The sequence below is a fragment of the Nerophis ophidion genome, linkage group LG05 (genome assembly GCF_033978795.1).
Source record: "Nerophis ophidion isolate RoL-2023_Sa linkage group LG05, RoL_Noph_v1.0, whole genome shotgun sequence".
NCBI lineage: Eukaryota > Metazoa > Chordata > Actinopteri > Syngnathiformes > Syngnathidae > Nerophis > Nerophis ophidion.
In genome coordinates, this window is record NC_084615.1 from 52,183,545 (window position 1) to 52,205,648 (window position 22,104).

Here is a 22,104-nt window from a genome sequence, read left to right on the forward strand (position 1 = left end):
TTTAACACTGTTACAAATATGCGCCACACTGTGAACCCACACCAAAAAAGAATGACAATACATTTCGGGAGAACCCCCCCCCCCCCCCCCCTTACCACGCTCCCCAATCTCCCGAATTCGGAGGTCTCAAGGTTGGCAAGTATGGTTTAGACTCAATATGTTGGAAGCCCTTTTATTGGTCAGAATTGTCCACCCTTAATTTTTGGTATTTTTCTTCCAAATGTGTTGCGGGCAGAAGTCAGCACTATGTGGTCACACCATTATCTGAGATTGACCAATAAAAAGGCTTCTAACGTATTGTTAAAAAAAACAACACAATTTTTGTTTGCAAATAATTTGTTTGGTTGCAAATCTATTTGTACTTGATTGCATGAAGGAGAACTCCGCTGTTTTAAGGACCTACTACCAAAAAGTGGGTCAAAGATCCTCTATATAACAGCGTTCTAGTGTTTTTAGGAATCTCCTACAAAAACTGAACTCACAAATAGTTCTGATGTCAGATCTAGACCCGGAGCCACTAGTTGAATAGCTCTGTTGTACATCATCGGCATCTTTTAGAGCAGCAATTTTTAAAGGGTGTGGCGACCAGGACTAAAAAGGAGTTGCAGGAGCTTGAGAAAAATGAGAAAAAAACTGATTTTTCACTTTTGTCATGTTTAAAGGCAAAATGGGTGACCTCCTGTGGCGTGACGTTAAACAGATAATATTAATAATTAATGATAAAATAATTTCCTCTTACTCGTTTTGTCACAATCTGGCCAGCAGGCATTAATATTAATTGATGTAATTGTTCATTTCCTCTTAGCTGGTTACTCTCTGCTGTTGTGTAGAAGTTGAATTCTTGTGTTGTTTGACTACTTCACACTCAAGTTAGCTTAGAGCAGGGGTCTCAAACCGAATTTACCTGGGGGCCACTGGATGCAGAAACTGGGTGAGGCTGGGCCGCAAGAAAATATTTCTTAAAAAATCTAACATGCACTTTTTAATGAATTCACCTTCTATGAATGGCTTTCACGCCCTAGCAACATACTTGTCAACCCTCACGATTTTTCCGGGAGACTCCTGAATTTCAGTGCACCTCCCGACAATCTACCGGTGCAACCATTTTCCCGAATTTGTCCCAATTTTCATCCGGCCGACAGTATTAAGGGCTGCCATGACTGCACTGCCTTTAACGTCCTCTACAACACTGGTTCTCAACCTTTTTTTCAGTGATGTACCCCCAGTGAACATTTTTTAATTCAAGTACCCCCTAATCAGAGCAAAGCATTTTTGGTTGAAAAAAAGTGATAAAGAAGTAAAATACAGCACTATGTCATCAGTTTCTGATTTATTAAATTTTATAACAGTGAAAAATATTGCTCATTTGTAGTGGTCTTTCTTGAACTATTTGGAAAAAAAGATATAAAATAACAAAAAACTTGTTGAAAAATAAACAAGTGATTCAATTATAAATAAAGATTTCTACACATAGAAGTAATCATCAACTTAAAGTGCCCTCTTTGGGGATTGTAATAGAGATCCATCTGGATTCATGAACTTAATTCTAAACATTTCTTTACAAAAAAATAAATCTTTAACATAATTATTTATGGAACACGTCCATAAAAAGTCTAGCTGTCAACACTGAATGTTGGATTATTGTATTATTTTTTCACAGTTTGTGAACTTACATTCATATTTCATTGAAGTATTATTCAATAATCTACTTATAAAGGATTTATAAATTGCTATTTTTATAATAATTTTGTAATAAATCTCACTTGCCCCTTGGCATACCTCCAAGAACCCCCAGGGGTTTGAGCATCCCCTGCAAGAGGACTACTGCTCTACTACTATGTCATCGCGCACGCTTCTCCATCACACAACCAATGTGCCGGCTCTGTAACATGTTGTATGAGACTTGTGCAGAACAACGTCAGGGGCTGCAAGACGTACTTGTTCAACAGCCATACGGGTCACACTGAGGGTGGCCGTATAAACAACTTTAACACTGTTACAAATATGCGCACCACTGTAAACCGACACCAAACAAGAATGACAAACCCTTTTTGGGAGAATTTCCGCACCCTAACACAACTTAAACACAAGAAAACAAATACCCAGAACACCTTGCAGCCCTGACTCTCCCTGGCTACAATATACAACACCTAAACCGACGCAAGTAGGGAGGGCGGGGGGGTGGAGGGTTGGTGGTAGCGGGGGTGTGTATATTGTAGCCCGGAAGAGTCAGGACTGCATGGGATTCTGGGTAATTGTTCTGTTGTGTTTATGTTGTGTTACGATGCGGATGTTCTCCCGAAATGTGTTTGTCATTGTTGTTTGGTGTGGGTTCACAGTCTGGCACATATTTGTAACAGTGTTAAAGTTTTTTTTCACGGCCACCCTCAGTGTGACCTGTGTAGCTGTTGATCAAGTATGACTTGCAATAACACACGTGCGTCTTGCATGGCCAGATGCAACATATAACTGAGCTTGCACGGTGCCAGTTCAGGGTGTAGGGGGCGCTAAAGTGCCATTATGGCACTCCCTGAATATTGTTGATATGGTATAAATCGACAAGGGCTTCGAGAGAATTGGTGCCCTGAAATTTAGGGGTCTCCCGGGAAAATTGGGTAGTGCCCTGAAATTTAGGGGTCTCCTGGGAATATTGGGAACGTGGGCAAGTATGATTCTATTAAGCGCCGTTCATATTAAACTCGCGGGCCGCACCAACATTAAATTGTCATATCAAAGTGCGGGCCGCATAATAACGTCTCGCGGGCCGCATGTTTGAGACCCCTGGCTTAGAGGTTAACGTTAGAGGTGTCCCGATACAACTTTTTCACTTCTGAGACGATACCCTTATTGGTGCCGTGCATATTGGCCGATATTGATCCGATCTGCTGTCTTTAAGAATGATGCACAATTGTAATATTTGGTTGTATGTAAAAATGGTGGGGCGGGGTAGTAGTTACGAGCACATGTGGCGAAGTTGGGAGAGTGGCCGTGCCAGCAATCTGAGGGTTACTGGTTCAATCCCCACCTTCGACCATCCAAGTCACGTCCGTTGTGTCTTTGGGCAAGACACTTCACCCTTGCTCTGATGGGTCCTGGTTAGCGCCTTGCATGGCAGCTCCCACCATCAGTGTGTGAATGTGGAAATACTGTCAAAACGTTTTGGGCTCCTTAAAAAAGGGGTAGACAAGCGCTATACAAGTACAACCATTTACCATTTACACGTCATAAGAAAAAGGCAACTTGGTTCTTTTTCTTGAACTTTTTGCCTTTAATGATGTCTCTTAAGCGTGAAGTGAACTCTTCTGACGGCAGCGCGTCAAAGGAAAGGAACGACGTGTGTGGCAGTGAAATGATTTAGATGTGGTAAATCGATCAGAAACATTGGTTGCATGCTTGGTCTTTGAACATGCCAGATGAAGTAACGTAGTGGTCTCATTATTGACATTAGCGATCAACAGCAACACTCCTTTCCAGTGTAAGACAAGCACAGGAATAAAAGTAAGGAATTGGCTCATGAGTTTTTTAAGTGGTATGATTTTTATGACAGTAGTTTCTACATGTTCTGTGTACAGTGTGACAACATGGATGCTCTTGTCACTACAAGTTATGACTTACTCTAAAATTTAACTAAGTTTTAGGAATATATATGATTTTACTTTAGTGACAGATATGAGCAGTAGTTCTGAGGATGAGTCACAGACTCGTTGCTGATTATTACATCATTAGAGGCTTCTTCTGAGGAAAACCAGATGAAAGATGGACGCCATGGGAGCACAAAGATGAATGACACACATTCCTTTCCCCAAACCAGTCAGTCAGCGTGAGAGGTCTGACTGTCATGTGGCACCTGAAGGCCTGGCATAGTGACATCTCCTAAGTGACAGCAGGCAGCCCAGAACCACAGCACAAGCCTTCATGTTTTATGCCCAAGTTGACACAAAAAGTCACTGCTCGGAGCAAACGACACTGAAAGGAACTTGACCATCACCTGCGATCCTTGTTTGAGACAAGAACACACAGGTCTTTCCCTTTTCTGTGCGTTGTAAATAGCAAAAAACTGCTAGCAGGAGGCAGTTAACAATGGAGCCAATGGGGATTCACCTATCCCACCAATAAAGCCCTATAAAACCCACAACAACATTTAAATACATTCTGTAATCCTGTAGTAACAGGCACATTTATGGCAATATTCACAGTATTGTGGTCCTTTTACACATTACTGCAACTTTTTCCTGGGTGCGTTGATTTCACAGGGCGCATAGATACAGCACGGTGGGATAGAGGCAGCATGGTGAAACAGGGGTTAGTGCGTCTGCCTCACAATACAAAGGTCCTGGGTTTGATCCTGCGCTCGGGATCTTTCTGTGTGGAGTTTGCATGTTCTCCCCGTGGCTGCCTGGGTTCCCTCCGGGTACTCCGGCTTCCTCCCACCTCCAAAGACATGCACCTGGGGATAGGTTGATTGGCAACACTAAATTGACGCTAGTGTGTGAATGTGAGTGTGAATGTTGTCTGTCTGTGTTGTGACTTGTCCAGGGTGTAACCTGCCTTCCGCCCGAATGCAGCTGAGATAAGCTCCAGCACCCCCTACGACCCCGAATTGGACAAGCGGTAGAAAAATGGATGGATGGCATAGCAACAGTTGCTTAGTTGCTTCTCTTGCACTTCCATGTGTACGAGACACGGTGAAGGACAAGCCTGAACGCCAGACAAATTCGACGGTGCCTCATAGCGCAGCAGAATGTGAAAAACAATAATTTTTATAGTTACTCGTGTTTATTTGCTATCTGCTCTCGGAATGGCAACCCCTTGAATTGCTGTGATTTTCTCCCGACATTTAAGTCCGTGGTCACCATGATGTTAAGTTACTCCTACTGTCTGTTTTATTCATCTTTTTAACTGGAATTATTTCTGTACATCTGTCCTTTCTGTCGAGTCCTGATGAAAGTATAAAATGAAAGTGGTGGGTCACGATTTCTGGAAGTCAAAACAGTCTTAGCTTTATTTATGTTTTTATTCATGAAATAAATGTACTTCTTTTTATTCATGAAATAAATGTACTTCGTTGCAGACATTTAGCTTGTGTGATTTGTTGTCGGCATGTGTCAACAAAGAGCATTTAAAGACATTCCAACAGAAATTTACGAGCATCTTCCTGTCAGTGATTAGCAGCTCCATAAATATACTCCTTTGCATGCAATCTGCTGTCATCGCTCCGAGATGGATGAACATTTGAGGAAGTTGCACCTCAGAACAAAAGACTGCTCTGAGTGGGGACTCAAATTGTCTGTACAAAAGTGTCTGGATTTTCTACGTGGGGGTTAAGGTCAGTTAAAGTTCATTCCAAAGGTCTTAGATGGTTTTATGGACCTTGTGTCTTACCAAGACCATCTTGGAAGACAATGGCAAGATGAGTTAAAATTCAGTGACGGGTCTATTGAAAACAAGCTTTCACACATTTTTTTTTGCCTATTTCTGAGTGGGACTTTCTTCTAACCAAAATAAAAAAATATATAAATGTAATTGTAGAAAGATGGCAGCGACAAGCACCTGCCCGCTCATTTACCCCCCCAGCCCCTTTCCAATAAGTCTTCTATTGTATACCTGACCAAATGACTTTTTTGAGCAGTTTTGTCAGATCATCAAAAACAAGTAGAAAATAAAATTTCGATAAAACTAGCGTGTGAAAGTTGAAAAGCTGATGTCCAGCACACTACCCAGATAGCTTCAAATGACAAAATGCTACATGACTCTTGGATGAATAACTTCAAAATGACCAAAAAAAAGTTAACATGCGTGAAAAATGTAAATATATTTTACATTGAGGCATATTACCTGAAAAACATTAGCTAAAAGGGTAGAACAAGTGATGTAACAGAATATTCAACCAAGGTGTATAGTGGGGTGTAAGGGTTGTTCAGGCGGGGTATACCTCTGGTGGAGGACAGGTCGTACTCTCTGGGGGGTCATTTGTCCACCTTTGGTCCCCACTTGTTACTCAGCTCTCACCAGTTGCTCCATGAAGTTGTAGCGTGCACAGCAGCCACACCCCGCGGAACTGCTTCGACTGACCAGCAAAACCTGGTGAGGGTAGCCGACGGGCAACGTTCCCTCTAAGGTACGCGCCTGTGCAATTGCACACTGCTCATGCGTCCTCTGCGCACGGCAAATCTAGGCCGCGCACAAAATCGAATAAAAAGATAAGCACATAACAGTGTGCACGTCTGCCGTCGCTTACATGTGCGCCACTGAATGCTCAAGGAGTTTTGGTGTTTGCTCACACATATGAAAAATTGGAGGGAAAATTGCCGACGGGTCCCAATCCCTCTGTGATCTAGGTATGTCTACCCTACGTACGTAAAGACTGGGTTTGGCAGACGGCACGGGTGAATCGACAGCTGGTCAACGGAGAAGAAGCACATTCTCAGCATACCGTTGTGGAACTCTAAGGGCATGACAAGACACATAGGACATCATGGCCATCCACTGCACCCGTATCCGTCTCGACTCTGTCTTGCCACTGGATTAAGATGGTCTCAGGCGAGAGAGTGAGGTTGATGAACTGCGCCTCTACTTCCTCAGGAGGCTAGGATCCTTCAACGTCTGTACAAAGATGTTCTACGAGTCGGTGGTGGCGAGCGCTTTCTTGTACGCCGTGGCCTGCTGGGTCAGAGGGCTAAGAGTGAGGGACGCAAACCGACTGGACAAGTTGGTAGAGAAGGCCAGTAACGTGGTGGGAGTGGAGCTGGACTATCTGCCGGTGGTGTTAGAGAGGAGAAGTCTAGCAAAACTCCTAGCCATTATGGACAACACCTCCCACCCACTACACTCGGACATTGCGGAGAGAATGAGCACGTTCAGTGGAAGGCTCAGACTCCCAAAATGTAACTCGGAACGACACAGGAGGTCCTTCATACCGACAGCCATCAGACTGTATAATGCATATGTTCCTTGACTGCACTTAAATGTAGAATATATTTATATTATTCATATACAGTATTAAATATATATATAATATGTCATACATTATTTATTATTGTTATTGTTTATTGTGAGCAAACTGTGGTGCTGAATTTCCCCCAGGGATCAATAAAGTACTTTCTATTCTATTCTATTCTACTTAAATCCAAGTCATCGCGCAAGTCACTTCGTCATCCATTCCATCACATCAATCACCGACAAGTCCTGTGGTGACAGGCAAGCAACAAAGAGGCAGGTGTTGGTACACTGAAAGCCGTCCCCGTAATCCTGCACGCGGGCAGCCCAGGGCATTGGTCATTCTTCGCTGACACGGAGCAGCAGTGAAGTCCGGCAGCACCTAGGGTGACTGAGCAGCCCTTTTCAGAAATGCACTGCTCACCTCCATGGCTTGAGGAAGGGGCTTCAGCCATCTGTGCACGCACAGACAGAGCCAGTCCTAGAAACCCTAGGCTGACGAGAGGGGTCCTCGTCTATCCGACAGACAAACGAAGACACTGCAAAAACATCTTAGCAATATAATGGATTTTAGCGGGAAAAAAAAAAAAAACTGAGAAATTAGGATTTTTGTATCTGGAAATTAGCAGGACTTTTGAGGGAGAAAAAAGTGTTTTGTTCCTAAAGAAAAAAAAAAAAAACATTATTCCATTTGCAATTCTAAAATTAAACATCCAGGAGGTTGTACAAATGTTAAACAATATTTTTTATGAGGGGAAAAAACTAAATATCTTAATTGAATAATTATGTTTTCAATGCTTTATTTTTTTAACTGGAATAGATCAAATATAATTATTTATGCTACAATATCATTATGCTTTAAATTCAATAAATAAATCACTTTTAAAACTAGGGAAACTTGTAGAAATAAAATTCTAAATTTTCGAATGAGCTAAAAAGCTACCATGTTGTTATGATACTAAAATGCTAAATGTTAACATACACTATATTGGTAAAAGTATTTGACAACCTGCTTTGACTCACATATGAACTTAAGTGCCATCCCATTTCTATCCCATAGGGTTCAATATGATGTTGGTCCACTTTTTGCAGCTATTACAGCTTCACCTCTTCTGGGAAGGCTGTCCACAAGGTTGCGACCAGGCCCAACTCCTGAAAAACAACTCCACACCATAATTCCTCCTCCACCAAATTTCACACTCGGCCCAATGTACCGTTCTCCTGGCAACCTCCAAACCCAGAGTCATCCATCAGATTGCCAGATGGAAAAGTGTGATTCATCACTCCAGAGAAAGTGTCTCCACTGCTCTAGAGTCCAGTGGCAACGTACTTTACACCACTGCATAAGATGCTGTGCATTGGACTTGGTGATGTATGGCTTAAATGCAGCTGGTCGGCCATGGAAACCCATTCCATGAAGCACTCTGCATACTGTACGTGGGCTAATTGTAAGGTCACATGAAGTTTGGAGCTCTGTAGCAACTGACTGTGCAGAAAGGGGGCGACCTCTTTGCACTATGTGCTTCAGCATCCACTGACCCCTCTCTGTCAGTTTACGTGGCTGAGTTGCTGTTGTTCCCAAACTCTTCCATTTTCTTGAAATAAAGCCAACAGTTGATTTTGAAATATTTAGGAGCGAGGAAATTTCACGACTGGATTTGTTGCACAGGTGGCATCTTAACTTAAAACCAAGGGAGACAGGGGCCTTCTTTGTGGTCGGCCTTAAGCTCTGGAACACTCTGCCCCTCCATGTTAGAACTGCTGCCACTTAACTGTGGGTGCAGTAAGTCTCATCTTAAGACCCACTTTTTTTGAGGGGGCTTTTAACACAATGTAAGTTGTGTGGTTTTCTGTGTTTTTTTATTTATTTATTTTTCTATGTATTGTTTTAATTGTTTTTACCCTTTAAAAAAGTTTATAATCATATTAATTTTTCTATTGGTTTATTTTTTTATTCAGTCATTGGTGAGCGAAGGATAATATTTGAATATTGTTTTTAATATTGTTGTGCAGCACTTTGGAAACATTTATGTTGTTTAAATGTGCTATAGAAATAAAGTGGATTGGATTGATTATGACAGTTCCACACTGGAAATCACTGAACTCCTGAGAGCGGCCCATTCTTTCACAAATGTTTGTAGAAACAGTCTCCATGCCTCAGTGCTTGAATTTTTACACCTGTAGTGATTAGGACAACTGATTCTGATCGTTTGGATGGGTGGCCAAATACTTTTGGCAATATAGTGCATGTGCAACAGTAACAACATAATTGACAATGAGGCTCATACCTGTAAATATGTGCAAGCATGCTAACCTTTAAGCTATCTAACATTATCAAGAAGCATTTCGTATTTTAAATCGGTCCTGAATAAGTAGAATGTTTTGATGTTGATGAGAGTTGAAATGTCAACGTTATCCGAGAAAAAAAAAAAGAGTCAAAAATAAACTGAACATTTTGAAAGTGGAATGCTTTGAAACGGATGAAAAAGGTGGGAGGCAGAAGGTGCAACTAATAAGAATTACAATACTGTATTGATGCTTTTCAGTATAGAATGTATGCAAAATACATTGCACATGTTGTCCAAAGTCATGACGCATAATAAACATTTCTACAAACATTAGATTGACGACTTGCTGACAAACAGAAACAGGTGCTCACCATCCAACCCGGTTTATTAAAATTGCACATGGAGAAGCTCCAGTATGCTTGTCTCGCACTCTTCCTGCCAGGTTTCTGTCTTGTGTTTGATCCAGAATGCACATTCAGCAACTTTTACTTAAGAAAATGTCAACACAGTTCAGGGGACAAGTCCAAGTATCTAATTTATGAAACATGAAGGGGAAAAAGGTGCTGTCCTCCTCAACGGTTCGGACTTTGTCGAATAAGAACTCACCAAGTGACTTTCCGATTCACCGTCTTAGATAGGCTTTATTGTTGTTGTTTGAATAAAATAAATACAGTTCTAATGGCTGTTCCAGAAAGGGAGACATTGTGTCACTTCATGGCTCTTCTCAAAATAAGGGGTTTGTCCTATGGGCTTCCATAGGCTACCGGTACTGGGATGTTGAGATTATGGGAGTTGCTGCTCACAAACACATTACGGGCTGTGATATAATGTGTGTGTGATTTTAAAACTAACCATTTACAGCAAGGGGTCTCAAACTCAATTTACCTGGGGGCCACTGGACGCAGAGTCCGGGTGAGGCTGGGCCGCAAGAAAATATTTTTTTAAAAAAATGTTGCATACTCCTCAGGATGGCTAGTTGTATAATGACGTTTCAAATTGTATTCCTTGTGCACCGCAACTTTCTCTGTGCAAATAAGACACGTCGGGCTGGCCCTGTGCTCAACAAATAAATATTGCATCTCCCTCTTTTCCTGGGATTGTCTTTGCTCATCACTAACCCTTCTCTTCACTGCAGGTTTTGGAAAAGACATGTTTGGGGTTGTGGAATATATTTGTAATTAGCCGACGCACGGAGAATAATGATATTTCCGCAATGCGTGTTGTTCCGCTTTTCCTCCATACAGCAACACGGCGGTCGGCGGATAATAGCTGGGAAAATACCGGGATAGCGAGCGCAAAAAAGTGATGGCTCCCGGAGTGTTATCCGTGGCATATAGAAATATATGTAGTGTTCATCGTGTGAGGCAATGCAAATTAAACAATAAAAAAAACAAATAACAGTTTGAATTGGTCCAGGTTATCAGGGACTGTTTTTATTGACGGACAGGTGTCGCGGTGTGACTGCAGCCAGGCACGTAAGAAAACCCTTGTCTCCATGACAACGTCTCTGTCTCTTTCACTCATTTGCCGCTTTTCCACTAACGAAGGGGTAGGCAACGCAGAAAGTTGAAAGAGTCATTTTGGACCCAGATAACACAACGCTGTCAAGCGGCAATCATACAAAACTTGCGGGCCACACTAACATTAAATGATAAATGATAAATGGGTTGTACTTGTATAGCGCTTTTCTACCTTCAAGGTACTCAAAGCGCTTTGACACTACTTCCACATTTACCCATTCACACACACATTCTCACACACTGATGGAGGGAGCTGCCATGCAAGGCGCCAACCAGCACCCATCAGGAGCAAGGGTGAAGTGTCTTGCTCAGGACACAACGGACGTGACGAGGTTGGTTCTAGGTGGGATTTGAACCAGTGACCCTCGGGTTGCGCACGGCCACTCTCCCACTGCGCCACGCCGTCCCAAATTATATTAAGGTGTGGGCCGCAAAATAACGTCCCACGGGCCGCAATTGGCCCCCCGGACCGCGTGTCTGAGACCCCTGATTTACAGTAATAATGATATCATAGTTAGCATGCAGAAACATAATGGGGAGATCAATATATCCATTTCATCACGTGTATGCAAGCCACATGTGTAATTTGCATTTATAATCCAATAACTGCATGGCAAAGTTTCGCTCACTACAGTTCCTGAACAGACTGTTGACGTCACATGGAGCCAGATCCCACCCGTCAACTCCTGAGACACTTTCACCCTTCACTCGGAGTGTGAAATCCACCTTTTCCCACTAAGAACCGTAACCTCGAATCTCCAAGTGCAGGGTTCGGTTTCAGGATGTCCACACTGAGATGTGAACCTTGACACTCACAAATACAAGACACAAAATCAACAGTGAAATAAATATTCTTGTATTTTATCTTTGACGTTTAATTTCCTTTTTGTAAAAACTGCTGAATTTGCACATTTAATGTTTAAATACAGGGCAGAAATCAAATCAAATCAACTTTATTTATAAAGCACATTTAAAATTTACCACAGGGGTGGCCAAAGTGCTGTAAAAATACGCAGGTTAAAAGATAACACAAGAAAAACAAGCAAACACAACACAAACACAACTCCATAAAAAAAAAATTTTAAAAACACAAAAAATATACAAAAAGGTGCATTATGGGATGCCATAGCAGGATGGAGATCACAGAGTGTAAAAAGCCATGGAATAAAAGTGTGTTTTTAAGAGCGATTTAAAAACAGGAAGAGAGGAGGCCTGTCTAACACTCAAAGGTAAGTCGTTCCAGAGCTTGGGAGCAGCTGCGGCCAAAGCGCTGTCACCTCTCAGCTTCAGCCTTGTGTCAGGGACCGTCAGTAGCAGCTGATTGGCTGATCTTAGGGATCGGGGGGCAGTAAGGCTGAAGGAGGTCGGAGAGATATGTTGGACCGAGGCTGTTTAGACATCCATCCATTTCCTACCGCGTGTCCCTTTTGGGGTCGTGGAGTGCTGAAGCCTATCTCAGCTGCATTCGGGCGGAAGGCGGTGTACACCCTGGTCAAGTCACAACCTCATCGCAGCGTTGTTTAGACATTTGAAAACAAATAGTAGGAGTTTAAAGTTGATTTGGTTGCGCACAGGGAGCCAGTGAAGGGACGCTAGTATAGGGGTGATGTGCTCACAGCTGCAGGCGGGCGAGGGAGGTCTACGTACCTACGTACAGGGCATTTACAGTAGTCAAGACGAGTCCAGACAAAGGCGTGGATTAATTTGTCAAGATCAGGTCCTGACAAAAGCGGTTTCACTTTTGCTATTTGGCGTAGTTGATAAAAGCTTTTTTGAACGAGGCTGCTGATTTGTTTTTCGAACTTAAAATCTGAGTCGAACTTTACCCCCAGGTTTGTGACACAGTCGCTGAGATATTGGGACAGAGTGCCGAGGTCTACGTTGGGGTAGGGGGACCGACTTGGACCGAACAACAACTTCTGTCTGTCCAGGCTTTGATTTCGTTGTAGCAGTCAATGAGACGTTAGACCGTGTTGTTTTGCGCCATGGGAAAGTAGATCTGGCAGTCATTGACATAAAAATGAAATGCAATACTGTGCTTCCTGAAAACAGAACCAAGGGGGAGAAGGTAAACCGCAAATAAAAGAGGGCCAAGGATTGACCCCTGGCGACCCCATGTGGAAGAGGAGCTGTGGAAGACAAAAAGCTGTCTATTTTTACACTAAAACTCCTGTCAGTCATGTACGACCTGAACCAGTTGAGGGCGGCGCCCTAATGCCCACACAGTTGTCAAGACCCGTGATTAAGGTGGCGTGGCGGACAGTGTCGAACGCAGCAGACAGATCTAAAAGCACCAGGACAACACATTTACCAAAATCTGTTGACAGGAGGATATCGTTAGATGCTTTTAGAAGTGCTGACTCTGCTGTGGAGGGCTCTGAAACCGGACTGGAACAGCTCAATGATACCATTATCGTCAGAAGGTTTAGATGAGGCTGCAGCAAATCCCTCTACTTAATTGCACAAGCGAGGCATCTGCTCTGAGTACACCGCACTCAGCACTGAGTGCACTTGAATACATGGTGGCAACCTATGATGATGTCTTCTTCTCTGATTACTAAGGGAGTCTTAGAATACTCAATGATTCAATTCGCAGGAGTCTGATTCGACTCTCAAACTCGCAAAACAAATCGTTAAACATTGATGACCTCTCCTTCTAGGCCAGTTGAGGACCCTGGGGCTTCTGCATACAGCAGGTGTGTTGGGAGGATGTTACGAGATGGGCCACGTGGGGCTGTGCCGCCTGCTTCATTGGCCCAAGTGGGGCACGCCACGTGTTGGGTTATGGAGCGATGTTTACGTCCAGTAGATAGTCACGTTTAATCGTCTTCATGGCCAATCCCAGGACCTGACTAAACTGTCCAAGCTCTACCGTGTTTATTTGATTAGCGGAGTGTTCCAAGTTTTTGCAGTAATAGTTGAAAAAGTTGAGATGTGTTTATTTGTACGGTTCTGCATTTGCTGTTAAAAATATGTTTGACCACGGGCAAAATCAGATTTGGCACTGCTTGGTGAATAACTGCGGGCCATTCTCTCCAGTTTTTTACACACTTTTATGCACATTTTTTGTATTCGTGTTCTCCCATCCAGCCTGTGGACACGCCGATACTGACTGAATGTAATTCTGTAGTCAAGATGAAAATTTGTTTACTTGCTGTTATAACCACCCTGATGTCACAATGTGTACTGGACAGTGTGTGTGTGCGTGGACTGTGTGTGCGTGCGTGTGTGTGATGGATTGATTGATTGAAACTTTTATTAGTAGATTGCACAGTACAGTACATATTCCCAACAAGTGACCACTAAATGGTAACACCCGAATAAGTTTTTCAACATGTTTAAGTCGGGGTCCAATCAATTCATGGTTATCATGGTAATTCATGGTGTGTGTGTGTGTGTGTGTGTGTGTACCCTTCTTGAGACATCAACAAGGAAAAGTACCTTCCATATGAGGACAGGTGAACAAGAATTCATTGTCCCAAGAAATTGAAATGCGCCACTTTTGGCCAAAATTGATTTTAAAAAATTTAAATAATCTATATAGAGACATGCTGTAATAACTTGAAGTAAATGTTAATGCAAAACTTATTTTAAAGCACAGAACCTTAAAACTAAAATAACATTTACAAAGTAAGCGCTTCCTGGAGATGATAGTCCCTCTTTTTATAAATGAATCAAATGGTTTCAAAAGATTGAATAAGAATGAAAAGTGTTTAAAAACCTAAATTGAATTCTTCTATTCTTGTTGTATTTACATTACAATATGTTATAGTCTGTTTAGGAAACATCCAGGTATGAGCCTCACTTGCACAAATAGCAGTGGTCTCCAAACTGGATATCCTAAAACACTGTCAGTAAAAGGAGATGAGTAGTACCACAGAGACCACTGGGGGACAAATTCTTGACTTATTGAACAGAATGAGAGTAACTAATAATTAAGCAATTAGAAATAATGGATTACTTCAGTCCTGGACAAAGGAGTGTGACCCCTGATTGGTTCCTGAATTGAACCATAACCATAAATGTTGACTAAAGTCTACCCAAAACTACTGGTTATGTACAGTAAATAATATTAATGTGTCCATGTGACCGTGTGAGAGGTGTAGTCTTACTCTTGTCCTGTCGTCTTGTCTCCGTTTGCTCTATGTTTAGCAAATATTATAGCTGGGTCGGAATTCATCCTATCAACCACGCAGTCAGCGTTTCTGTTGGGCTGCCAGCACCTGTCAGCAGATAATAAAGTTTAATGGTCCAACAAAGGCAGAATAATCACTCAGCCTCTCAAAGGAGGTTTGTGGTGAGCTCTGACTTGTGATATCTGCTCCAAACAATGAACACTCTGACTCGTGATGTCTGCTCCAAACAATGACCACTAAGAAGGAGGTCCGTTAGTCGCTCGTGACCAAGCAGCTTGTCGTCCTTTAACAAGTGGAGTTGTGTATTGAAGTTGTCCCTGACCGTACCTCAGCCGTCTGCTAGGATTTGTCTGCTAAGTGGAGCATGGCAAGCAGCCAGAGAGGTTATTACAAGTTTCCACTGCTGAGGCTGCTGATGGACACCAATTCACTGGTGGGTCTGCACCGTGTGATCGTCTTCCTGCACCTCGCTGCCTCAGACGTTCACCACTGCTTCCATTTTGACTGCAATGCATTAAGGAAGGCTTGCACCACCATGCAGCATTAAGTACACTTTTACATCTTCTGAAGCAAGAATCTGCTCTCCCATTAATAGTCTTTAGGCAGCAACACACACATTAGATTCATTGAATGAATCATTTAAGAACTACGTTGCTCTCTCAAGCCCTGTACACAGTGGTAGCGGCAGGAGACAATTAGGGTTAGGAACCAGCTTCACGTACTCTCCCATCACTCCTTGGCGTGTTCAATGCCACTGTGAACCTTGTGAGATTGGGCCAAAACATCCGGAGTCTGGCTCCCTAACATTAACTAATAGCATTTGAACTTTTCAAGTGAAGCTATAATTAGATGGACTCTCAATCAATCAATAGAAAACAGCGTGGTTAAAGGCCTACTGAAACCCACTACTACTGACCACGCAGTCTGATAGTTTATATATCAATGATGAAATATTAACATTGCAACACATGCCAATACGGCCGGTTTAGTTTACTAAATTGCAATTTTAAATTTCCCGCGGAGTTTCTTGTTGAAAACGTCGCGGAATGATGACGCGTGCGCATGACGTCACAGACTGACAGGAAATATTAGCGCAGCACCACTAGCGGCTAAAAGTCGTCTCTTTTCATCGCGCAATTAAACAGTATTCTGGACATCTGTGTAGTTGAATTTTTTGCAATATGTTCAATTAATAATGGAGAAGTCAAAGTAGAAAGATGGAGTTGGGAAGCTTTAGCCTTTAGCCACAACACACGGTGATTCCTTGTTTAAAATTCCCGGAGGTGAAGCTTTACTATGGATCAGAGCGGTCAAGCGAACATGGTTCCCGACCACTTGTCAACTGGCAGGTTTCGGTGAGAAAATTGTGTTAAAAAGTCGCCACTTACCGGAGATCTGTGGAGTTTGCGCCGTCCTTTTATCTGCCGTGACTTCCCTCAGAGACTGGCCTCAAAACACCCGTGGACACACCCCTCTGACTTATCAGGTAATATTTAATCTCACTAAAACACTTGCAACACAATAGAAAGATATGGGATTTCCCAGAATTATCCTAGTAAATGTGTCTAAAAACATCTGAATCCGTCCCAATGCAATCGCCTTTATTTTTTTGTAACTTTTTTAATTTTTTATCTATTTTTTTCTAGTCCGTCGCTATCAATATCCTCAAACACGAATCTTTCATCCTCGCTCAAATTAATGGGGAAATTGTCGTTTTCTCGGTCCGAATAGCTCTTGCTGCTGGAGGCTCCCATTAAAAACAATGTGAGGACGTGAGGAGCCCTCACCCTTGTGACGTCATCGTCTGCGACTTCCGGTAAAGGCGAGGCTTTTTTATCAGCACCAAAAGTTGCGAACTTTATCGTCGATGTTCTCTACTAAATCCTTTCAGCAAAAATATGGCAATATCGCGAAATGATCAAGTATGACACATAGAATGGACCTGCTATCCCCGTTTAAATAAGAAAATCTCATTTCAGTAGGCCTTTAACGTGTCAAGATCATCTCTTATGAGTTGTAATGCAAACGTCCCTCAAGGATCAATTCTGGGTCCAATATTATTTGTGGAAGCGGTGATTCAATTCAGTTTGTCCTAAACGTGTTGCTGTAGTCCGGAAGTAGTTTGCCATTACGGTAAATGGGGCAGTCTTGTACGGCAAAACCTCGATTGACAAACCTCTATTTGCATTTGTTTTTGGTCTACAGACATTTAGATCGAGCCAAATATCAATCAATCAATGTTCATCCATACAGCCCTAAATCACAAATGTCTCAAAGGGCTGCACAAGCCACGACCACATCCGCTGTACATGAGCCCACATAAGGGCAAGGAAAAACACACCCGAGTGGGACGTCGATGTGAATGACTATGAGAAACTTTTAGGAAATATCCCCCCCTTGGGTAGACCGAGAGCAATGGACGTCGAGTGGTTCTAACATAATATTGTGAAAGTCCAGACCGTAGTGGATCTAACATAATAGTGAGAGTCCAGTCCATGGTGGGGCCAGCAGGAGACCATCCCAAGCTAAGACGGGTCAGCAGCGCAGAGATGTCCCCAACCCAGGCACAGGCGAGTGGTCCACCCCGGGTCCCGACTCTGGACAGCCAGCACTTCATCCATGGCCATCACTTCATTCATTTATTTATTTAATATGCCGCTGGAACCTCTGTGGGGCCTGCCATTTTGATGACATTGCTTCCTGTACTCGCCATTTTGACGAGACGGGCCCCGACGTCACATCCTGTACAAACATATTTGCAAGGAATAGACGGGGGCCAGGATAGATTGTCTCACAAATATGGAGGTAACAAGTCCACCATTGCAACCATTATCAAGAAAGAATGTTTATATTGTTGCTGACTTTGCCGAAGGGGTTTAGCCATTGACATACGTTCAATTGCTGTATTACCTATCAGTGAAAACATTGCACAAGCGCTGCCGTCAACAATCTTCTTCCAGTTTGCAGACTACCAAGGCTGAGCTAAAACTGCCAATGCGCCCTTGCTGATGTCACCTGGCAACAGGCACCGCCTTTTAAAGGCACACACCCATGCACCCTTCTCTCATGAAACATGGCTCAACTGTAATCACCAGCTATATGAAAGTTGGAAAAAGTAACACTTAAGTTGCATTCAGGAGTAAATAATTACATCCACAAAGAATGATTCTGTTAGTAATCTGATTCTATTTTGGGGGGGGGGAAGTAACAAGTAATTGTAATTCATCTTTTTTATCAGACATGTTTGCTTTGTTGGCATGAAAAATTACAACATTATCTAGAGCAGTGGTTTTTAACCTTTTTTCAGTGATGTATCCCCTGTGAACATTTTTTTAATTCAAGTACCCCCTAATCAGGGCAAAACATTTTTGGTTGAAAAAAAGAGATAAAGAAGTCAAATACAGCACTATGTCATCAATTTCTGATTTATTAAATTGTACAACATAGCAAAATATTCCTAATTTGTAGTGGCCTTTTTTGAACTATTTGGGAAAAAATATATAAAAATAACTAAAAACGTGTTGAAAAATAAACAAGTGATTCAATTATAAATACATATTTCTACACATAGAAGTAATCATCAACTTAAAGTGCCCTCTTTGGGGATTGTAATAGAGATCCATCTGGATTCATGAACTTAATTTTAAACATTTCTTCACAACAACAAAAAAATCTTTAACCTCAATATTTATGGAACATGTCCACAAAAAAATCTAGCTGACAACAATGAATATTGCATTGTTGCATTTCTATTCACAGTTTATGAACTTACATTCATATTTTGTTGAAGTATTATTCAATAAATATATTATTAAAGGATTTCTGAATTGTTGTTAGTTTTAGAATATTTTTGAAAAATCTCACGTACCCCTTGGCATATCTTCAAGTACCCCCAGGGGTACGCGTACCCCCATTTGACAACTACTGTTCTAGAGGATGTCTGTTGCCAATACGCCTGTTTGCCCGCCAGGTGCTTCAACCGGTGTCGAGTTTGTAACTAGATGTAAGGTAATCGAAATATGGTGGCTTTGATTTTACGTGAGTTGATACTCAGTAGTATCTACTAAATTTGGTCAGTACTTATTAAAATACTGAATTCGGAACCCATCCTTATTTGTAGTACAAATCTGCACATTTTTACACAATCTGCTTGATTGTACACTTTTCCAATCATTCATTGTATTTATTTAATGATTTACAATATATTTTTGCATTTTATGGGGACCACTCCACTATTCCCGCTGAGCTGTAAATAATGCACATAAAGACAAATGACATTAACCGGAAACCATTATTACAGCTTCAGATGATCCTTTAATGTATTCTACAGCACCTCCTTAATGTATGTCCTTGTTTGTTGGAAATGTAAATGTGTGTCTATGTCTCGTTAGCTGAAGTATGTTGCTGTGTCATAACAGCTTCTTGTCAAGGGACCACAGATGGAAATTAGCCTTTGTCTGGAATTTGACTTGTTTACAAATTGAGTATAGTGTATCTTTATTCAAATGGAGGTGATTTGATAGACACACTTTTTGCTTGGGTGCTTTTTGGGCCAGAGAAGGTTCACCAATGTATGTTGTATTCATGTTAAATGTATTATTTTGCACAAAAAAAAAACAATTTAAATAATACATTTCCCATAAATTCGTTGTCATACAAATCTTGCATCAAATTAAATTTAAGTTTTATGAAAAAAATATAAAAATCATAATTGATCATTTCTGTAATTCAAACATGGTTTCATATAATTTGACAACGTTTATCCTGTTAAACTGTAAGTAAGTTAGATTTAATTATTGAATACAATTACGATCCAAAGTAAGATTACTAATTTAGTGTTAATATTTGTGTGGCCCTGGGCCCCTCTGTTGTGGAAAAGTTAGACCCCGAGGTCAAACAGGTTAAGAACCCCTGTTATAGAGGATCTTTGACTAGATTTTTGGCAGTAGCTCATGTTAAACAGGGATGTTTATTTCCTGACTTTAGTAACGCTGACAAAATAAATAGACAAAAATCAAATGTCCACTGCAGAGGATGCTGGACATTTTCAATAATATACAAAATAAGATTAGTGTGGAGGGAAATGTCCAGCCCTCTGGTCTTTAGCTTTCTGGAAATATGTCCTTTAGTAAAATTTTGTTAAATAGCTTTTACAACACTTTACAAGTTGACGACCAGGGGCCCTCACTAAACTATCCAATCTCGGTCGTGTTTATTTGTTTATCGGAATGTTTTCGCCTTTTTGGGGGGGAAAGTTGCACGTTTGCGGGATTCCCTTTAGTTGTGCTCTAGCTAGTATACATGTGAGCATACAAATAAAAAGGTTCTTCAGATTTGACTATGTGGGAGTGGAAAATCTACAAAGAGGTGTGGATTAAAATAATCCCATAACTGAACATCAAAATCCAGTTTGTATTGCTCGGAGTCAGAAAGACGAAACTCAGTCTTTACCAGACTTTGAATGTTTGAGTTCCAGCAATTTGATTTAGTGAGATTCATTATCATCCGTTTTTCCGAATACACCATACACACTTTAACCGTTCTCATGCCAAGCAGACATTAAAATGCTCAAAACACGTCAAATAAAATTAGGGAAACTATAAATAAATCATTTGTGGCGACTTGTCCAGGATGTACACCGCCTACCGCCCGAATGCAGCTGAGATAGGCTCCAGCGACGCCTCGCGACCCCAAAAGGGACAAGCGGTAGAAAATGGATGGATGCATGCATATGAATCATTTGATAAAACAAATGTAACAAAATGGACATTATACAGAACATATTTGTGATGAAAATGTTTACTTTCTACCTGGAAAAATGTTTTGGCCCCTGAACAAACGTTCTTTTTTCAACTGTGTTTAATGACATCACACGAGCTGATGACATCAACACAACTTCTTTCTGATTGGTCAAATGAGCCCGTTTTGACGGGAAAGTCTTTTCTACTGTCCAATTAATTTTGTGATAAAAAATGACCCATCTCAAAAAATAAAAGGCTTTATCTGTCCATAAAATAAAAGCACAAATTCCAAACTTGCACACATGTCAGCAACAAAACACATTTAAAGATCAACAATGCAGCTGTAGCTCACAAAAAAATGGACATGAATATTATCATCGTCCTTTATAGAGATTGATTCTGTGTGGATAGCAGACGTACAGTAAGTACACGTGTAATGTGCCGTTTGTACTGTAACTCTCTCACCAACATAATAATGCTTGTGTGCAAAAATGTGTCCAGATTGTCCAAGACTTGCAAGTCACCTCTCCGCCAAAAGCTTCCATCAAGTCTCACTGGCAGCGAGCACATATCAACCTTCCTCATTCTTCCACATTTGTGCTGCGCCATCACTGAAGCAGCTCAAGAGAGGACGTGAGGGAATGCAAGTCAGCACTTTTTCACCTTGGAGGTTCATTACAGTAATGCAGCTAAAGATCACAGAACACCACTGATTTGATCTTAACACACTTCCAGAAGTTGACCTTTTAGTGTGCGTTAACATTCATAATGATCATTCCAGCAGCACATGAAGTCATCACTAATCAACCTGCTGATCAATACCTTCATCAATCAATCAACGCTCAACTCTTTCTCAAGCAATTGTGCTCAATATTCGTGTGTAGTCTTGAGGCTTTCATTCAAATCACATCGTTGTGACGATCTGTCACGTCAGGTCTCCCATCTTCTCTGTTTCCTTACTTTACTGTTTCCTTTCCTGTGCTCTTACTTTCTATTGCCCTTCCTGCCTCCATGAGCGCTGTTTCCCTCACCTGCCGCTGATTACCAATTAGGAGACACACCTGCTTCTGATCCCTAATCAGCAGTCAGGTCTGCAAGATTGTCTGTGTTGCCTTGTCATGACTGCTGTTCATGTTGGTTTGATGCACCACCTGTGCCGCCTGACTCCTGCACAACCCCCGCAGCAATACTCCAGCCGGAATGCGACCTCGCAGAGACGCCTGTCAGCGACATGGCACCGACCTTTTCGGTCGCACAAACATGAAGGCCAGGTTAGTGCGGTTTCAACCCTCCTCCTCAAGCTCGACAGGCACCAGCTCCCCAAGTGTTCAAAGCCCAAACTCCACAGGTCTACCCAAAGCCAGAGCGTTGCCTTTTCCTGCCTTTCCAAAGCCCTAACAACGCCTATTTCGGCTCCTTGGCTTCCCAAAGCCCAGCCTCCTCCTTTGCTGGTATCTCGTTTGCTCAAAACTCCACTTCTTGT

At 41.8% G+C, this 22,104-nt stretch overlaps 1 protein-coding gene across 2 annotated transcripts in view; it reads left to right on the forward strand.

Moving 5' to 3' along the window:
- pigg (phosphatidylinositol glycan anchor biosynthesis class G (EMM blood group)) overlaps positions 1 to 21,253 on the forward strand; it is a 154,984-nt gene extending 133,731 nt beyond the window's left edge. The window contains exon 14 of one of the 2 annotated variants that reach the window (XM_061901499.1): positions 21,123 to 21,253. The gene's annotated coding sequence lies outside the window, so the exon portion shown is untranslated. Of the gene's footprint in view, positions 1 to 7,996; positions 9,790 to 21,122 lie in introns of those variants that run through there. The other variant, XM_061901498.1, reaches the window with a different exon arrangement.
- The last annotated feature ends 851 nt before the right edge of the window (positions 21,254 to 22,104 follow it).